This window comes from Emydura macquarii, unplaced genomic scaffold, assembly GCF_026122565.2.
Source record: "Emydura macquarii macquarii isolate MOO-44397 ecotype Brisbane River unplaced genomic scaffold, CSIRO-AGI_Emac_v2 contig_1263, whole genome shotgun sequence".
Taxonomy (NCBI): domain Eukaryota; kingdom Metazoa; phylum Chordata; order Testudines; family Chelidae; genus Emydura; species Emydura macquarii.
In genome coordinates this window covers 10,123,873-10,138,679 of record NW_027131400.1, presented here as the reverse complement: position 1 = coordinate 10,138,679, position 14,807 = coordinate 10,123,873, and the positions used below count along the sequence as shown (strand labels likewise).

The window sequence follows — 14,807 nt, the reverse complement described above, 5'->3', positions numbered from 1 at the left end:
TCATACAGATGAACTGATTTTATCACAGTTTGAATAGTTTAGGCACAGATAGTGTTTTCCTCAACATCAAGTACCAGTGTCTCTACTTGACACCTAGTTTTCTTTTGGCAGACATGTTTGTTATTATCTTTCTAAGTACCTGTATCCTTCAAAAATGTGTTAGAAAATGCTTCCCCCATTTTCTACAGTATATCATTGTTTACTGATGGAAAAATGGGGATGAGATACCTCTGGCCTATGTGTGCATGTACACTCTCTCTCTCTCTCTCTTGCTCTCTCTCCCTTTATTACAGTATCTCAGAGTAATGGAGCAATGGATATTTGTATCTTGTTTGGTAGAGCATAGAGCAACTAGTATTAGAAATGGCTTTTCTCCAGCAGCAAGCCCAGTTTCAGGTGATGGAGATACAGGATTAAGATTGAGCATACTCCTTTTTGGCACATGAAGATGCACAGTGAACTTTTGGCCTAATCCTGTCTCCCAAATGTACACTTCACCACCCATGGCAGAGGAGATGATGGCATCAGCTTTTCAGCCATCAGGAGTGGAAGTGTAAGTAGAGGCAGCTTTTCCACAAATTTAAGCAATTCCAGTCTGAAACTCTGAGCCAGATCCTTACTTGGTGTACTTGCTGATTTACAGTGGCTGAGGATGGCCCTTTGCCTTTATGGGAGAGTCACCTTAAAGTGGTGATAAAACCAGTTATTACTAATGCCTTTGCTTTTTTGTTTGTTTCTAGAAATAAAAGTCTGTCCTGTAATTTTTTTTATATTGTGTGTCTTACTTAAACTCAACCTCGTAGGTTTATGTCTATGGACTTTTGACATCTTTAGAGAATACATATATGCAAAACTTTAAATGTTTGAATCATGCTAAACAACAGTGGGAAAACAAGATAAGAGATGCTGTTGCAAGTGCAAAATGTCATTGAAAAGACTTGAGTGTTCTGTAATATATTACATCAAAAGTAACATTTTGCTTAACTTGCAGAGTTATAAAAGCTGCAGTACACTTATGAGATATAAATCCAGATTTCGTTGAGTAACATGAGGTCAGGTAATTGTGTATGATATTAAGTGGCACATTATTTATTCTTGGAAATACTGAACAAGAGTTATCTCCTATTTCAATCATGACTTCTTTATGCTAAGAGCCAAATAGAAGCATAGAATGTTTAGTAAGTCATTGACTTTCTTGGTAGAGTGCTGTTCTTAAATCAACTAGGTTTATGTTGCACTGTGCTGCAAATTAATGACAGGGGGCCAAATCTGAGAGTCCTTACTAGAGCAAGCTCCAGTTGCAAGGTGTTCATTCGATATCTTGATGACTTATTGTAAACTATTTAAATCCTTCTGATAAAATATGATAATGGGGGAAAAAAGCTTAATTATTAGCATTATACAGTTTCAATAGTTGGTATGGAGAGGAGACATGGAAGCAATATGTACTGTACATAAAAATGTGTGCAGGATGGATCCAACTCCATGAAAGCCAATGATAGTCACTTGATGGACTTCCTGTTACACAGAGCCTAATCCAAGTTCCATTGAAGTCAATGGAGTGGGCCATATTCATTCCTGGTTTAACTTTGTTGCTGATAATGAAGATACATCAGGGACACATTTGCACATTAAGATCAATTTACTCAACGATAAAAAAATTAATCATTTTGGGCCTGATCCTGCTTTTTTACACACCCAAAACTTTTAATGAAATTAGAGATTTTCCAGGAAATGCAAGATCAAGCCTAATATTCATTTAGCATAAATGTTACTTATTTAATTTTGCAGTATTGCAGGATGGATTGCCAACATTTTCTCTGCTGGCAACACTTTCTTTTGTTCTAGTTAAATCTCAAGCTTGCTTTGCTGTGAAAGCAAAGGCCCTATGTTTTTGTTTGGCTTACTAGAGTTTTGCTTTTTAATTGTGCTTTAATGCTGCATATATTTAGTGTGAGTGTGTATGCGTGTGTTAATTGGGTATCTCCATAAAACAAAGTTTTTTCCATTTTTATATACTAAAAATCAGTTTTGACATTTTGGTTTCCTTACAGGATTGTTATGCAGAATTTAGAATTTTATGCATTGTTACTTGTAAGTGTGCTTGCGTGTGACATTATGTACTTGTGACACAAGATAGAAGTTAGAACAATAATTCTGCTTTGCTAGAAAATGCACTGTATATCTCTTTTCCTTCTCAGAGCCTCTTTTGCAGAAAAACATTCATTGTGATTTTTTTTTTTTTAAATTGTCATCCGGGCTGGCTTGATTAGAATTTATGGCGCAAGAGTCATTTCAGATACAAAGGATGGAAGACTAAATTATCTTTCACTCCTTGAACCAGTGGGCTCTGCAGGTCAGAGCAGAGGTCACTGTGAGGAAGCTCACATTAGAGTCATTAATATGGTACCTAGTCTGTAGATATATTGAAACCTTAATTCTAGCATCACCCTTTGCATCACTATATGTAAGGGTCCGTCTCAGTGATTCTATCGGGACCCCTATTTTAAAGGGGGATTTAAAAATGGATCAGAAGATGTACCTGCACACAAAACCTTGGCTTATCAAGGTCTCAGTCCATAAGTAAATATTTTTGCAAGTTTCAGGAAGATCCATTTGACAAATCTAATGTTTTAAGAGTGCAAAAAAAAAAAAAAAAAGTATAGTGTATGTTTTTGTAAATGAAAATTTCTGTTCTCATAGGTCAGATTATGGGCCAGATCCTTTCAATATTAAAAGCATAGCCTTATTTCAAGCAGACAAATCATTTGAAAATGGTTTACTCTGCATATATAGGTTTCTCCTCCCTTAATATCATTATATCATTTTACTCAGCATATCTGTTGTAGCTTCTACAGTGTGTATTGATGTCCTTTTTGTCATAAGGCATTGTGTCAAATATTCATGTAATTATTAAAGTATATGGACCCAATCCTGCAAATGTGTGTGTGTGGCCATCTTTATTAACACAAGGATCCCAAGTGATATTTACAAGACTACTTACATGAGAAAAGTTAATGCTGTGCATGTTTGCAAGATTGTGCCGTAACATAGGGTAAAACATCTACTTTCTAAAAAATGCCTTAATATGATATCTTGATCAATTAATGAACATTTCTAAAAATAATAGCTTGAAACTCTATTTAAATGACAGACTAGATTACTTTTAAAGAATACTTGGACCGACCAGTACATGTATAGACAGTTCTTTGAACACATTTTAAAAGCAGTCACAATTTTTTAATTTTAAAAGTAATAAATTTAATCCACCATAAATCTATCTTTAAATAATGTTAATGTTCTGACTCAGGCTAATATACTCCCTTGATTTGAGGTGGAGTTCCCACTGATGTCAATGAGGGGTTGCATATATGAACAGAGAATATGCCCTTTAAACCCTAAAGAAGACATTATGCTATTAAAACCTAAGGAGGAGGAAATGATGAGATAGAAAATCCATCCTTAACTCATCCTTGGTATTGCAAGAAGCTCAGGCAGAGGATGTATATACAACTGTATTTAATGTTAAAAAATCAAGGCAGACTTTGATGAGATAGGAAAACATGATCACATCCTTACTTCCAGGGGAAGCAGGATTGGGCTCATGAAGAACAAAATTTTTCAGCCTTAATCATTAATTCCATTGCTTTTATGGATACAAATCATCCCTTATTGCTCTTACGATATGTCTGCCCATAACATCACATTTGAGATAAAAAGAGTAATTAATTTTTTAAAAGAAAATGCTTAGTAATCCCAGTGGATTAATAATTACTGTGTTGTTAAATTTTTGTGAGCTGAGGTTTGTGCATCTCATCGTTTGTCAATTGAGGTTTGCATACAGATGATACGTTTGTATGTACAGTGTAACTAATTATTGGGGAACAGGGGTGAAGAGGGTATAAACTTTAATCATAGATTGTAGTTTGAGTGATTTTGTATCTTGAAATGCTTCATTCTTAATTAGCTGATTTTTTTTCACCCCTCTTCAGCTTTTTGAAAAAATTAATACCAAACAAATTTGTTTCTTTAAAAAGTGACTTAAGTGGCTGGCTGTTTCAAAGGGAATTTGGTTGTTAGTAACGTTACTAGACAGTAAACAGATAATTTGTGAGAGAACTGGTATTTCCTTTGATTGAGAACCTTGCCGGTTTATGTTTTGAGATTAATAATACATCAGACATTCACACATTAAAAAGGAAGCAGACATGATGAAGGAAAGGAAAGAGAAGTTGATGTTTCTATTGGACTTCTTATGATTATTCAAGTCCTCCATGGGAATGAGCAATCTAGCCAGAGGAGAGGTCATATTTGCCCAAATGTACATATGGCACCACTTAACACCTCTCTTGATTTTCCTATGCTAAAGAAAAAGATAGCAAAGTGTTTATACCAAACTGGCACCCTGTCAGGGGGCAATCTGTATAAAGTTTCCTGCTGTCAGGTTAATAAATTTTTTTAAAATATCCAAAGGCAGAGAAAGCTGTAGGAAGCTCATAGTAACTGTTGCTATTCTCCTGTGGATCATTTTTCTCTTTAATATCCGATGTAGCCCTGGATTTTTCTTGTTGTGTTGTCTGCTAGGTTTTGTTCTTTCCTGACACACTTGTGGGCTCTTCTTTGTTTTATTTATTTATTTATTTATTTTGTCTTTGCTAAGCTTTTCCACCTGTAATATTATTTGACTTTTATTGGTTAGGTTTTTTGTGTTTTTTGTTTTTGTTTTTTGGGTTTTTTGTTTTTTTTTTTTTGGCGGGGGGGAGGGTGTTTCAGAGGGTAGGGAAGATAGGCTTTTTTATTTTACATGCTTAGATTAGCAAATTATGCATTCAATATATATCTTGAATGCAGTACTTTGCCTATATATATATATTTTCAGCCTCAGTCATTATCATTTTATTTTCCTATGTTTAACATACTTTTTGACTGGCTCCAAAAAAAATTTCTAAAGAGATCAGTGGTATAAATGACAAAATTATATTAAAATAAAAGCTAAATCACAAAATTAACAGTGAGTAAAGAGCAAATGAGAATAAAACAAAATTATTTAATTTACTATATTAATTTGTGGATTTCAACAGGAAAAAGGAAAAGCCTAGTGAAAATGGATTTATAGTTGTTAATGTAAATTCCTGTTTTTCTCTCTTTCTGTATAGAAGTCAGACTCAATAACAATATGAAACAAGGGCAGATTTGTATTGTGACATCTCCTGCTCTATGTTCTGATACTGTTTTGACGCTATCAGAAGCAGGACTAAGCCCTTTTAGTTTGAAAGCAGAGGTCATCTAGAGAAGAATAGTACTGTATCCAGTCTGGCTGAAGAAAGCTTGCCCTTCTCAGAGAGATTGAAATTGGGTTTGCTTTGTAAGTATTCCAAGGATATAGAAATCCACCTAATCAAGATACAGCCCCCTGAACATGTTTATTTAAAATTAAGCTACCACTTGTCTATTCTTAAATGTAGTATGAATTTGTTTTTATTTTTGAATTTGTTGAAGATTTTTTTTATCAGATGTCCTTTACTCTCTGAAAGGCAAACTATCATTTTAGACCCTGAATGGTTTATAACTGTAGCAAGAAAAATGCTACTCTGCAAAGAATAACCACTTGAAAACAACCACAAGAAAATAAATTTTAATTTAATGTAATATAAACAAAATTATTTGTTACTGTGATGAGAATATCATGTAAACATGATTTTTAAAACACAGTGTAGTATACTTCTAAAACCCTATGGTTCAACCCGATGGTTGAAATGTTATGCATAACAAACAGGAAATTAAAAATCAATATTCATTAGTAAATACAATATTAGTTATCACAGATAACTAGTGTTATATCTGAAGCTGCAAAAGTTTTTTTTTAAAAGAATATAGGTGGAAATATTTCAACAAAATTGTATTAAGCAGTGGAATTTGTATTCATTTCAATAGCAGCTTGAAAAAGTACTATAATGGTTCCGTTTGAATGGCTATTATTAATAATGCTATTTAAGTAATTTACCTTTCTCCCTAAATTCATTATCTCAGATGGACCCACGTTTTAAATATCGTACATGGTTTTAAGATACCAACTAATACATTTATAACAATGAGCCAATCCTGCTTCATTGAAGACAATGGGAAAGTTAAGCTTGATTATACTGGAAGAAGGATCTGGCACATTAAGGTGTGGCAACGGTGACAAAAGCCAAGAAATCCAAAATTGAGGTTGACTCTGTCCTGTAAAAACAAAACAAAAGCCCTTCTCTCTTTGCCTTTCCACTTCATTCCGCTTTTTTCTTGTCCCTCCTATCTCTCTCTGCCCTTATTTTATGTGTGTGTGTGTACGTGTATCTATGTATGTGTATATGCATGCATATTTAATATAATATAGAGGGTGTGCAGGCATATGACGAACACATAGGCCAAATTCTTCCCTCACTGTCATACTGCCTAACCTCAGTGATTTCGGTGGATTTTACCTGTTACTGAGAAGTACTATAGTTTTCCATATTTTCTTTAAAAAATAAAAAACTGTTCAGAGGAGCATATGAAACTCAAATTATTCAATTGAGAAGCTGGAACTACTTCATGGTACATGTCTTATGGCATTTTTTAATATACTATAGTATTAGGTTTTTATAATTATCTCTAGACATTGCATAGTATTTACCACAGAGGAGAAAAGATCATTCAGATTCATTCTAACCTCTTGAGTAAATACCTCTCTGGAGAGTTTTTATTTTTTATTTTGCAAGTAATATGTGTATAAATACCTATTTCATATAAAAAAGAAATGTTTGCTCAAGAATTTGAGTAAACCTAGGAAGCCAGATCCTGCAAGTTCACACAAGAACAGTCATTACATACACAGGTAATTACATTAACTTCAGTGGGACTTGCTCATGTGAGTAACTGTATGACAGATCAGGCCCATATTTAGCCTGAGTATTATGTGCTGTACACAGATTTCAATTTCTATATTTTTATAACTTTGACAGTTGATATCTGTTTTTATACATTTTTAAATTTTTAATCTATTTAAATTTCAAAGTTGTGGGAAATTAAGGAGGTGGGTTAGACAATTATTTAATTATAGTAGACCTTGAGATTCAAAAGATTAAAGCTTTATAAGAGTTAAAATACAAATTGTCAACATCAGATGTCAAAAAATACATGGTAAATAGCCTTAAAACAAACTCTAAGTTCTCAAGCAGCATTATTTTACTTCACTTATCTGTAAATTTAAATGATCAATGAAAATAACTTTTGTTGCTTTGTGTGAGCACAGTGACACTGATGTTCACCAATAAAAATCTAATCCTTCCAAGCCAAGATATACATATTCATACATATTTTAACCTTTTGGTTTTTTTAACCAAATAGATAGAATTTATGTATAAATATTGCATGTTAAAATCTATAAGAAAATTATTGTATTTAGTCAGTACACTGTAACAGCAATATTCTGGTTTCTTGTGAAAGTATGTATTTCATAGAATCAAAGAACATTAGGGTTGGAAGAGACTTCAGGAGGTCATCTAGTCCAACCCCCTGCTCAAAGCAGGACCTATCAAACAAGGTTATATGGTCCTGCCCCCAATAAATGCACAATTGCAAAACATCCATTGACTTGAATGGGAGCAGGATGTGGCCCATTGTGTGGGTATTATATATAATGTCAGAAATGATATTAGCATTGGCAAAAGAGAACTTGTTTACAGCATAATACAGTTTGTGGTGTGGGGAGAGCAGATGTATCTGATTTTAATAACTAAGCTTTTTCAAAATAGTTAACTACAGGATGAGTATTGTGGAAGCACAACTTCAAATTCAACAGTGATTGAGGTGAAAACAAGGAAATGTGCCAGCTCAAAAGTGCTTGTAAATGTGCAGGCTTGGTATTTCTCCTCCTTTCTTACACAGTACTTGCTTGCATCTCATAATATGTGGGACTGCAAGCCACAAATTTCTCCAAAGAATAACATTTACAACTGGAAAAATCTTGAAAATACTTCATCTTTTGTTATTTTTTCTAATCCCATATATTTGATCTGTTTAGTGCTCAGTATATACATTTAATCATGGAACACATCCACATGAGTCGTTTCAATCTTTTTCGTATGACAAGTAGGAAGGAAATTCTTGTGTTGCTCTGTTTTTGTATGATTTGATGCATCACTTTCAGACTTTTCCTATTTTAGCTGCCTGGATACAGTACACTGAACAACCTTCTCAAAACAGTCACTGACAAAAAAAACTTTCAAGCAGTTGGTACTACTAGCTCTTTTCTATCTCTTTGCTTTAATAAGGTAAGGAATAAAAGAGAAGGGCCAGATGAAGGAAATCCTGGCATGGCCGAACAATCCTATTTATCACAGGAGTAAAGGTTTGCAACATTTCTCCATAAGGCCTTGGACATCTGAGGTGTTGAGTTTTGGTGCAGAGTGCTCTCAGGCTCCTGATGTTTCATGTGGTTGAGGATGGTCCGCGTCTCTCAGGTGGTCCCTTTCACCTTTCAAGATCAAACCCTGTGGGACAGATCTTCAGCTGGTGTAAATTGTCATTATTCTATTGAAGTCACAGTTTACACCAACAGAGGATTTGCCCCCTATTTTTCAACTCAATTCAGCTCCTAGTGAAGTCAGAGACAAAATTCCACTGGCTTCAACAGGAACAGAATTTAAGTTGAAAAAAAAATTTTTTAACCTACCTTAACCGTTTCTCTTTCACTCCTTTTCATGGAGCTCTTCGGTTCATACTGTAGGACTTTTCAAGACTGTTCCAGTTCAAAACAGGCTAAGACTGATTAAAAACTGTTCAGTTTGCCTAAAAGTAAGCTTACCGCTGACTTACTGTGTAGTTTAGTTTATATCTGATATTTCTGATGGTGCTCTGATTGTTGTAAAAGGCTAGTACAAGAGTTGCATGTCTTGTCATCTGTCGTGTATCAATATGTTTTTATAATGACACAATAACCTGAAACCTGTAACAGTTTATGATCCATTTGAGAATTCGTATGGGTTCACAGAGGGATGGGGATCTGAAAAAAGAACTCGACTGCTTTCACAAAACTGGTTCTGTGACAGGGAAAACTAGTATGACTGAGATTTACTTGCTAAGGAATCATATTGATCTGATTTGTCATTAAACTTTTAAGTTTAAAAAATCAAGCTGGGTGGAGGAACAAAAAACAGTGATGTGGGGGTCTGGATTATATAGGCAAACTGTACCATACTACTACTGATATTGATTTGTTATGATTAATAAATATGATTGTATGCATTACCCATGTACTGTATCCATAATAGTGCTTTTTTTAGGGCAGAAGAAAATTGCTTGTTGTTCTTTATTTTTCATTGACTATTTTAGTCAATTATAAATAAAGAACTTTAGCAGCAGTCTGAAGCCAGTGAAGGCAAGACCTGAAAACAGAAACTATAGGAAATAAAAGTAATCAGTAGCAATGGAGCAACATATACACAAAAAAAAAAAAAAAAAAAAAAACCCTCAGTCATCTTAACATTTGTAATGGTGCTAATTTCCAAGTGCTTTTTAAAATATGCTTCCACATGAGCTCTCAAAACCCATAAAAGCCTGGCATGTAAAGTAAATTGTTTGTCACTTGCTGACGACCTGCCATATTTATTGTCAGGAGAAATGGACATTAGTTGGAAAAGCAGTTGTTAAAGGCCAAACAATTTTTAAAGATGGCAAAGATGTGCAAGGGTTTTCCTTTTTCTAACAATGAGCCACCCCTTCAGACATCAAAAGACAAGATAATAAGACACTTCAAGCGCAATTCAAGATTATATTCAACATCTAAAGGCTCATCTCTTGTCAGTTTGCATTTACTCTCCTAGGGATGTGATGCTTCTATCATCATTCTGTCAAGAGGAGTCTGGCAAAAGCGATGAGGGCCCCTCATTTCACACACTTAGTGTTTTTTTTTTTTTATCAAATAGCCCTCGCTCATTCTGATTCAGCCAAAATGGAGGGATAATTTGAAGAAGGTCATGCACAAGTACAAAAATCTTGTATTGACTTGTGTGATTAGAAGGCATTAAAATTGCACGTTTATGTTAGTTTCGAAGATGTTTTGTCAGTTTATTTAGTAAGACACATTTGTAGCATTAAAAAGTGGTTTTTAAAGGTGCAAAATAAGTTTGCACAAAATAAACACACATTTGAATATTTAGCAAAAACATTTTAAACTGTTAGCTTTTTTTTAAAAAAAAGTCATTTGTTAAAAATAAATTTAAAAGACAATCAAACCCAATTATTATCTTTGTTTTAAAGAAGCATTTACCAGGAAAAATATTACTATTTAGTTTAGCTATTGCACAAGTGTAGGGGTTGTATCTGGTCCCATTGAAATCAACAGTTTAGAGGAGCCAAGATTTCACACTAGAAGTTGAAGGGAGTTTTGCTTGAGTAAGGACTGCAGGCCTAGGTCTGTATGGTACGTGCACAACACATAAAGAGGCCTTTCTAAAGCATGTTTAGACACACTTTTGTGCAATACAATAGTGATTTATATGATAGTTGAATACAGAAGGATGATACAATTTTAAACACATGTGAAGGCTCTGATCCTGCATACAGATGCTCTCATTGAATCCAGCAAAAACAACGAGAGTCCTGTAGCACTTTAAAAACTAACAAATTTAATTTCTGCAGGCATAAGCTTTCGTGGGCTGTAACCCACTTTGTCAGATGTAAGGAATAGAAATCAGATAGGAGGTATATATATATATATATACATCCAAGGGTAAGGAACAACAATGGGGAAGGTAGGTATAAGCAAAGTCCATTCAGTTACAGTAGTTGAGGCCTATTCACAACCATTGATTAGGAGGTGAGAATGTGTGAACAGTGACAATTACTTCTTGTAATGAGAACCATTCCAAGTCCCGATCATCTCCACCGCAGTTAAAGAGCCCTATAGCTTGAGCCCTGGAAGCCTGAGTCAGCAGACATGGGCCAGCCAATGGTGTTTAATAGCAGTATAGACATATACTCTAAGTGTTTAACTGTTTGCTTATACAAATACAATATGACACCTGTCTCAGTTCATTAGTTTTTTTGTTTTCATTTCTATTTTTTTGAGGGTATGTGGAAAGAGAGACCCCAAACAAACACAGCAGCTTTTTTCTGGTTTCTGTCTTATAGGGCTTATGTTAATGGAGAAGGTACTAATTACCATATAAGACCATCTGAAAACAAGCTATTTAGTCGTAGTAAAATACATTTTGTAGCCATTTGTTAGTTGCCTTCATGTTCTCAGATGAATAGTGCTCTACTTAAAAAAACCAAAACCACTGTTACCTGATTCTGCACTCCATACTCAAAAATTCTGCTGAAGTTAGTGGGCCAAATCCTGCCTTTATTTACACATGCTACCTCACGAAAGTTACTGGAGGTTTTTCCAAGGATAATAGAGGCCCCTTAGACTTTTGGCTGCGTAAGGGAGAGTAAGCCTGCAAAAGGTGAATGATATTAAATCAGTTTAAAATGAACAAGCAAAGCAACTGTAAGGCTCCTAGCTTTTCAGACTACACATTAATGTTGGAGGCTCAGTGGGATTTTTTTTCCTTCTGTGTTGCACGTCATGAATGAAACTTTCCTGAGGATTCTTTTTGGCATGTATTATATTCATGTCATCTTAGGTCTCAACGCCTCTCATTTCAGAACTTCACTGCTCATTTTGATACGAATATGAGGACATGACAAAGAGAGGCATGAGGATGGGGAGTGGTTTGAAACTGGTTTCCTCATTTCTGTCTGGTTTCAGATTTAAACAGCAAAGATAAAAGGGCCAGATCCTGCAGCCAGTATGAGTTTTATCTGAGACAGGCTACAGGATACAAACCAGCAATTCATGACTCATGCAAGGGACGGAGTGCCCCTCAGCTCCTGTTGAAATCAGTGGGAGTTGAAGGTGTTTAGCATCTTGCAGGATGAGGAAATCAATTGGTGTATTTTTAAAATAAAGTCAGGAATTTTGTTTATCATCCAGCTGTTGAGTGCTGTAGGATACTACTGAGCCAGGTGCTACGAACAAACATGCAGTTGGCCCTATGGAAAAATTCTGCTGTACTTTTTGCCATTTCGCGATACTGAAAGAAAATCTAACCTGTGTTGCAGTCTAGGAGTTTTCACCAGGCAGGGAGCCTCAAGGGATTCAGGAAGCTGTGAACAAATTGCCAAAAAGCTAGGTGGAATCATTATTAACCTGGTGGCAAGTTACATTGACTACTTCTACATGAAATGGTACAGTACTTATGCTGCAATACAGAGTGACTTTTCAAAGGAATCTCCTATCCTATTTCTATGTGTCTCTAGTAAATATATTATTTCCTTATGCCTATATTGTCTGGTAGTTGTAAAAGATCAATGTTATATACAGGAGTGTTCATTATATCAACTGCCCACCATCCACCTGCCTCCCAATCTATTATATCTTGTGTATACAAAAGTGCAGATAGCTATTGAAAAGGCCTTTCAGCTTTTCTTATGTACAGTTTACCCAGTTCCGTAACTCAGTTTCTCTCCACTAAATTAGTCTTGGTGTGATTTCTCTGTAGCTGTTTTAATATTAATGGTACTCTCATGTTAATGGTCCATCTGTTTCATTTTGCTGAGCTCAGATTTAGCTCAAGTCCACAGAGAGGCTAGCACAGCAGTTTTTAAACTTTTTGAGCTGAGCCTCCCCCTTTGAGTTACAATTTTAGGTTGCACCCCCACCAACCCAGATGAAAATGAACACATGCAAAAGTATGCTTGATAACTGCCTAATCATAAGCTTAACAGAGCCCTTGACACATTTAATTAAATTACCTACACCTGTAAGTTTCAAATACTCAGATACTTACCAATGGCACAGCTATGCTTCCCCTCAGCAGCAAGCTGCTTCTCCCTTGCACTACTAGGGCAGGGCCAATACCTCCCCCTCCCGCCTCAGGTTTTCAGGGTGGGGGAAAGTGCATGTGACAGTCTCTGGGGGTGGAGCCAGCGCTGGGCGCAGAGGCTGCTGGAAGCAGAAATTGGCGCAGCTATAGCAGATGTTGACACTGAACCACAGGCTGGGTGGCAGCTGAGGTAAGTCAGGAAGTGAAGGGGGCTGGCTTGGGCCCTGCCGTGCGGGGCTGGCATGAGCTGCCTAGCATCACTACGTGCCCCCCATCCCAATGTTCCTCCATGCCCCACAGTTTGAAAACCTCTGGGTTAGTGTCTCCTGGAAGAAAGATTGATATTCTCTGCACAGGACTCCCATTGTCACAGTGTTAAGGAATTTTGTGCAAAGACTGAAGGGGAAATATGACCCCCAAGGCTGCATGGGTGTAGTAGTGCTGGGTCAACACTATAGCAAACCAATGCAAAGCTGAGCTATATAAAAAGTTTATATTTCTCAAATGGAAGTTAATCTCCAGTTGGACAGGATTTACTTGCTGAACCCAGTTCTGATGGACAGTTCAGTCCCATATCTTTGTGACCTTTGTCAACCAGGGAACTTTACTGAGGCTCATGTATTATTTTTTAAACAACAGTCTTTCCGTTTCCATTATTTCTGGTTAAGTTGTCCCCTGTATTTGTGTTTGTTTAAGGGCCAGATCCTGCAGCATTGAACTCAGGAGAATTTTGTTACTGAGCTCGGTGGAAAAAGAATTGGGACCTAAAACAATTGTGTACTGAATCTATCCTGTGATGAACTTCCATGCTTTTATTAGATTCCTCTTTATGTCCAATGATTGGTCAAGGACCCCCTACTAGTTTTGAAACCTTGTAGTTTGTGAATTATCTAGAATTGTTGTCCCTTGATTAGCCAAACTGGTCTGTGAAAGTCTTTCTCAGGGGCCTATTAAGATGAGTTTCCAATGACAGTTTCCTTGAATGACATTGGAAGTACTCGTAGGAAGCAATTATGCAAACACTTATTGTGGATGTCTTGGATTTGTAGCCTGCCTTATCTATCTATGTTGTGTTCATATAGTGCCGACACACCTTGGGACCTAAGTGCAGTTCTCTCCTCTTAAATGACTTGTTGTTCTAGGATGGCCCTTTTATTGTGATTGGTGCTGTTGCATCAGCAGCTGTATCTCTTAACCTCAAACACAGGTGTGCTGCTTCCAGAAAGCAACACACTGTACCCTCACATATAGTAATATTAGGTATTGCCAAAGGCCCATAAGCTATCTCTGGTTCGTGCTCAGAACTCCACTTGGCATCCAGGGCATGGGAAAAAGGAGAGAAGTACATGTGCTGAGGTAAATGGATAATACCAGAGAATAGGTCAAATGTTTACATGTTCAGTAATTTATATCTTAACATTGTACTTGAAGTGAAGTACTGTGCAGTCTCTTACAAGATTTGATACTAGTGTCCAGCACACGAAAAGGATTTCCCAAACTCTGAGATAGAATGGTCAGAATTTTCAAATGGTTATCAGACAGTGGTGCTGTAGGGAAGATTACCTGAACTTCTACCTATACTTAAATAGGGAAATAAAAATCTGTGGTAGCTGGGTGTAAAATCATTATAATGGCTTGTACCATAGGTGCTAGAATTAGGTGTGCTGGGGGTGCTCCTGCGCCCCCTGGCTTGAAGTGGTTTTCATCGTATACAGGGTTTACAGTTTGGGTCAGCACACCCACTATACAAAATGTTCCAGCACCCCGGCTTGTACTGTATTAAGCACAGTACAGTTTTTTTCTGGACTATTCTGTTGCAAGGGGTTTTATGAGTATCGCTAGTAGTTCCAAAAAAAGAATAACATGATGAGAGGGAAGTTAGAATGTGGAGGAATGAGATGGAGTGACCCACAA

At 36.2% G+C, this 14,807-nt stretch overlaps 1 protein-coding gene and 1 long non-coding RNA gene across 2 annotated transcripts in view; one reads left to right on the top strand and one right to left on the bottom strand.

Annotated features, from left to right (window-relative positions):
• POU6F2 (POU class 6 homeobox 2) overlaps positions 1–14,807 on the top strand; it is a 362,572-nt gene that overhangs the window by 66,337 nt on the left and 281,428 nt on the right. The gene's annotated exons all lie outside the window — the stretch shown is intronic.
• Positions 11,335–12,952, bottom strand: LOC137154678 (uncharacterized). The gene is made up of 3 exons (XR_010920280.1): positions 12,858–12,952; positions 12,119–12,174; positions 11,335–11,462 (listed from the first exon to the last, which is right to left on the bottom strand). It is a non-coding gene; the product is annotated as an uncharacterized lncRNA (long non-coding RNA).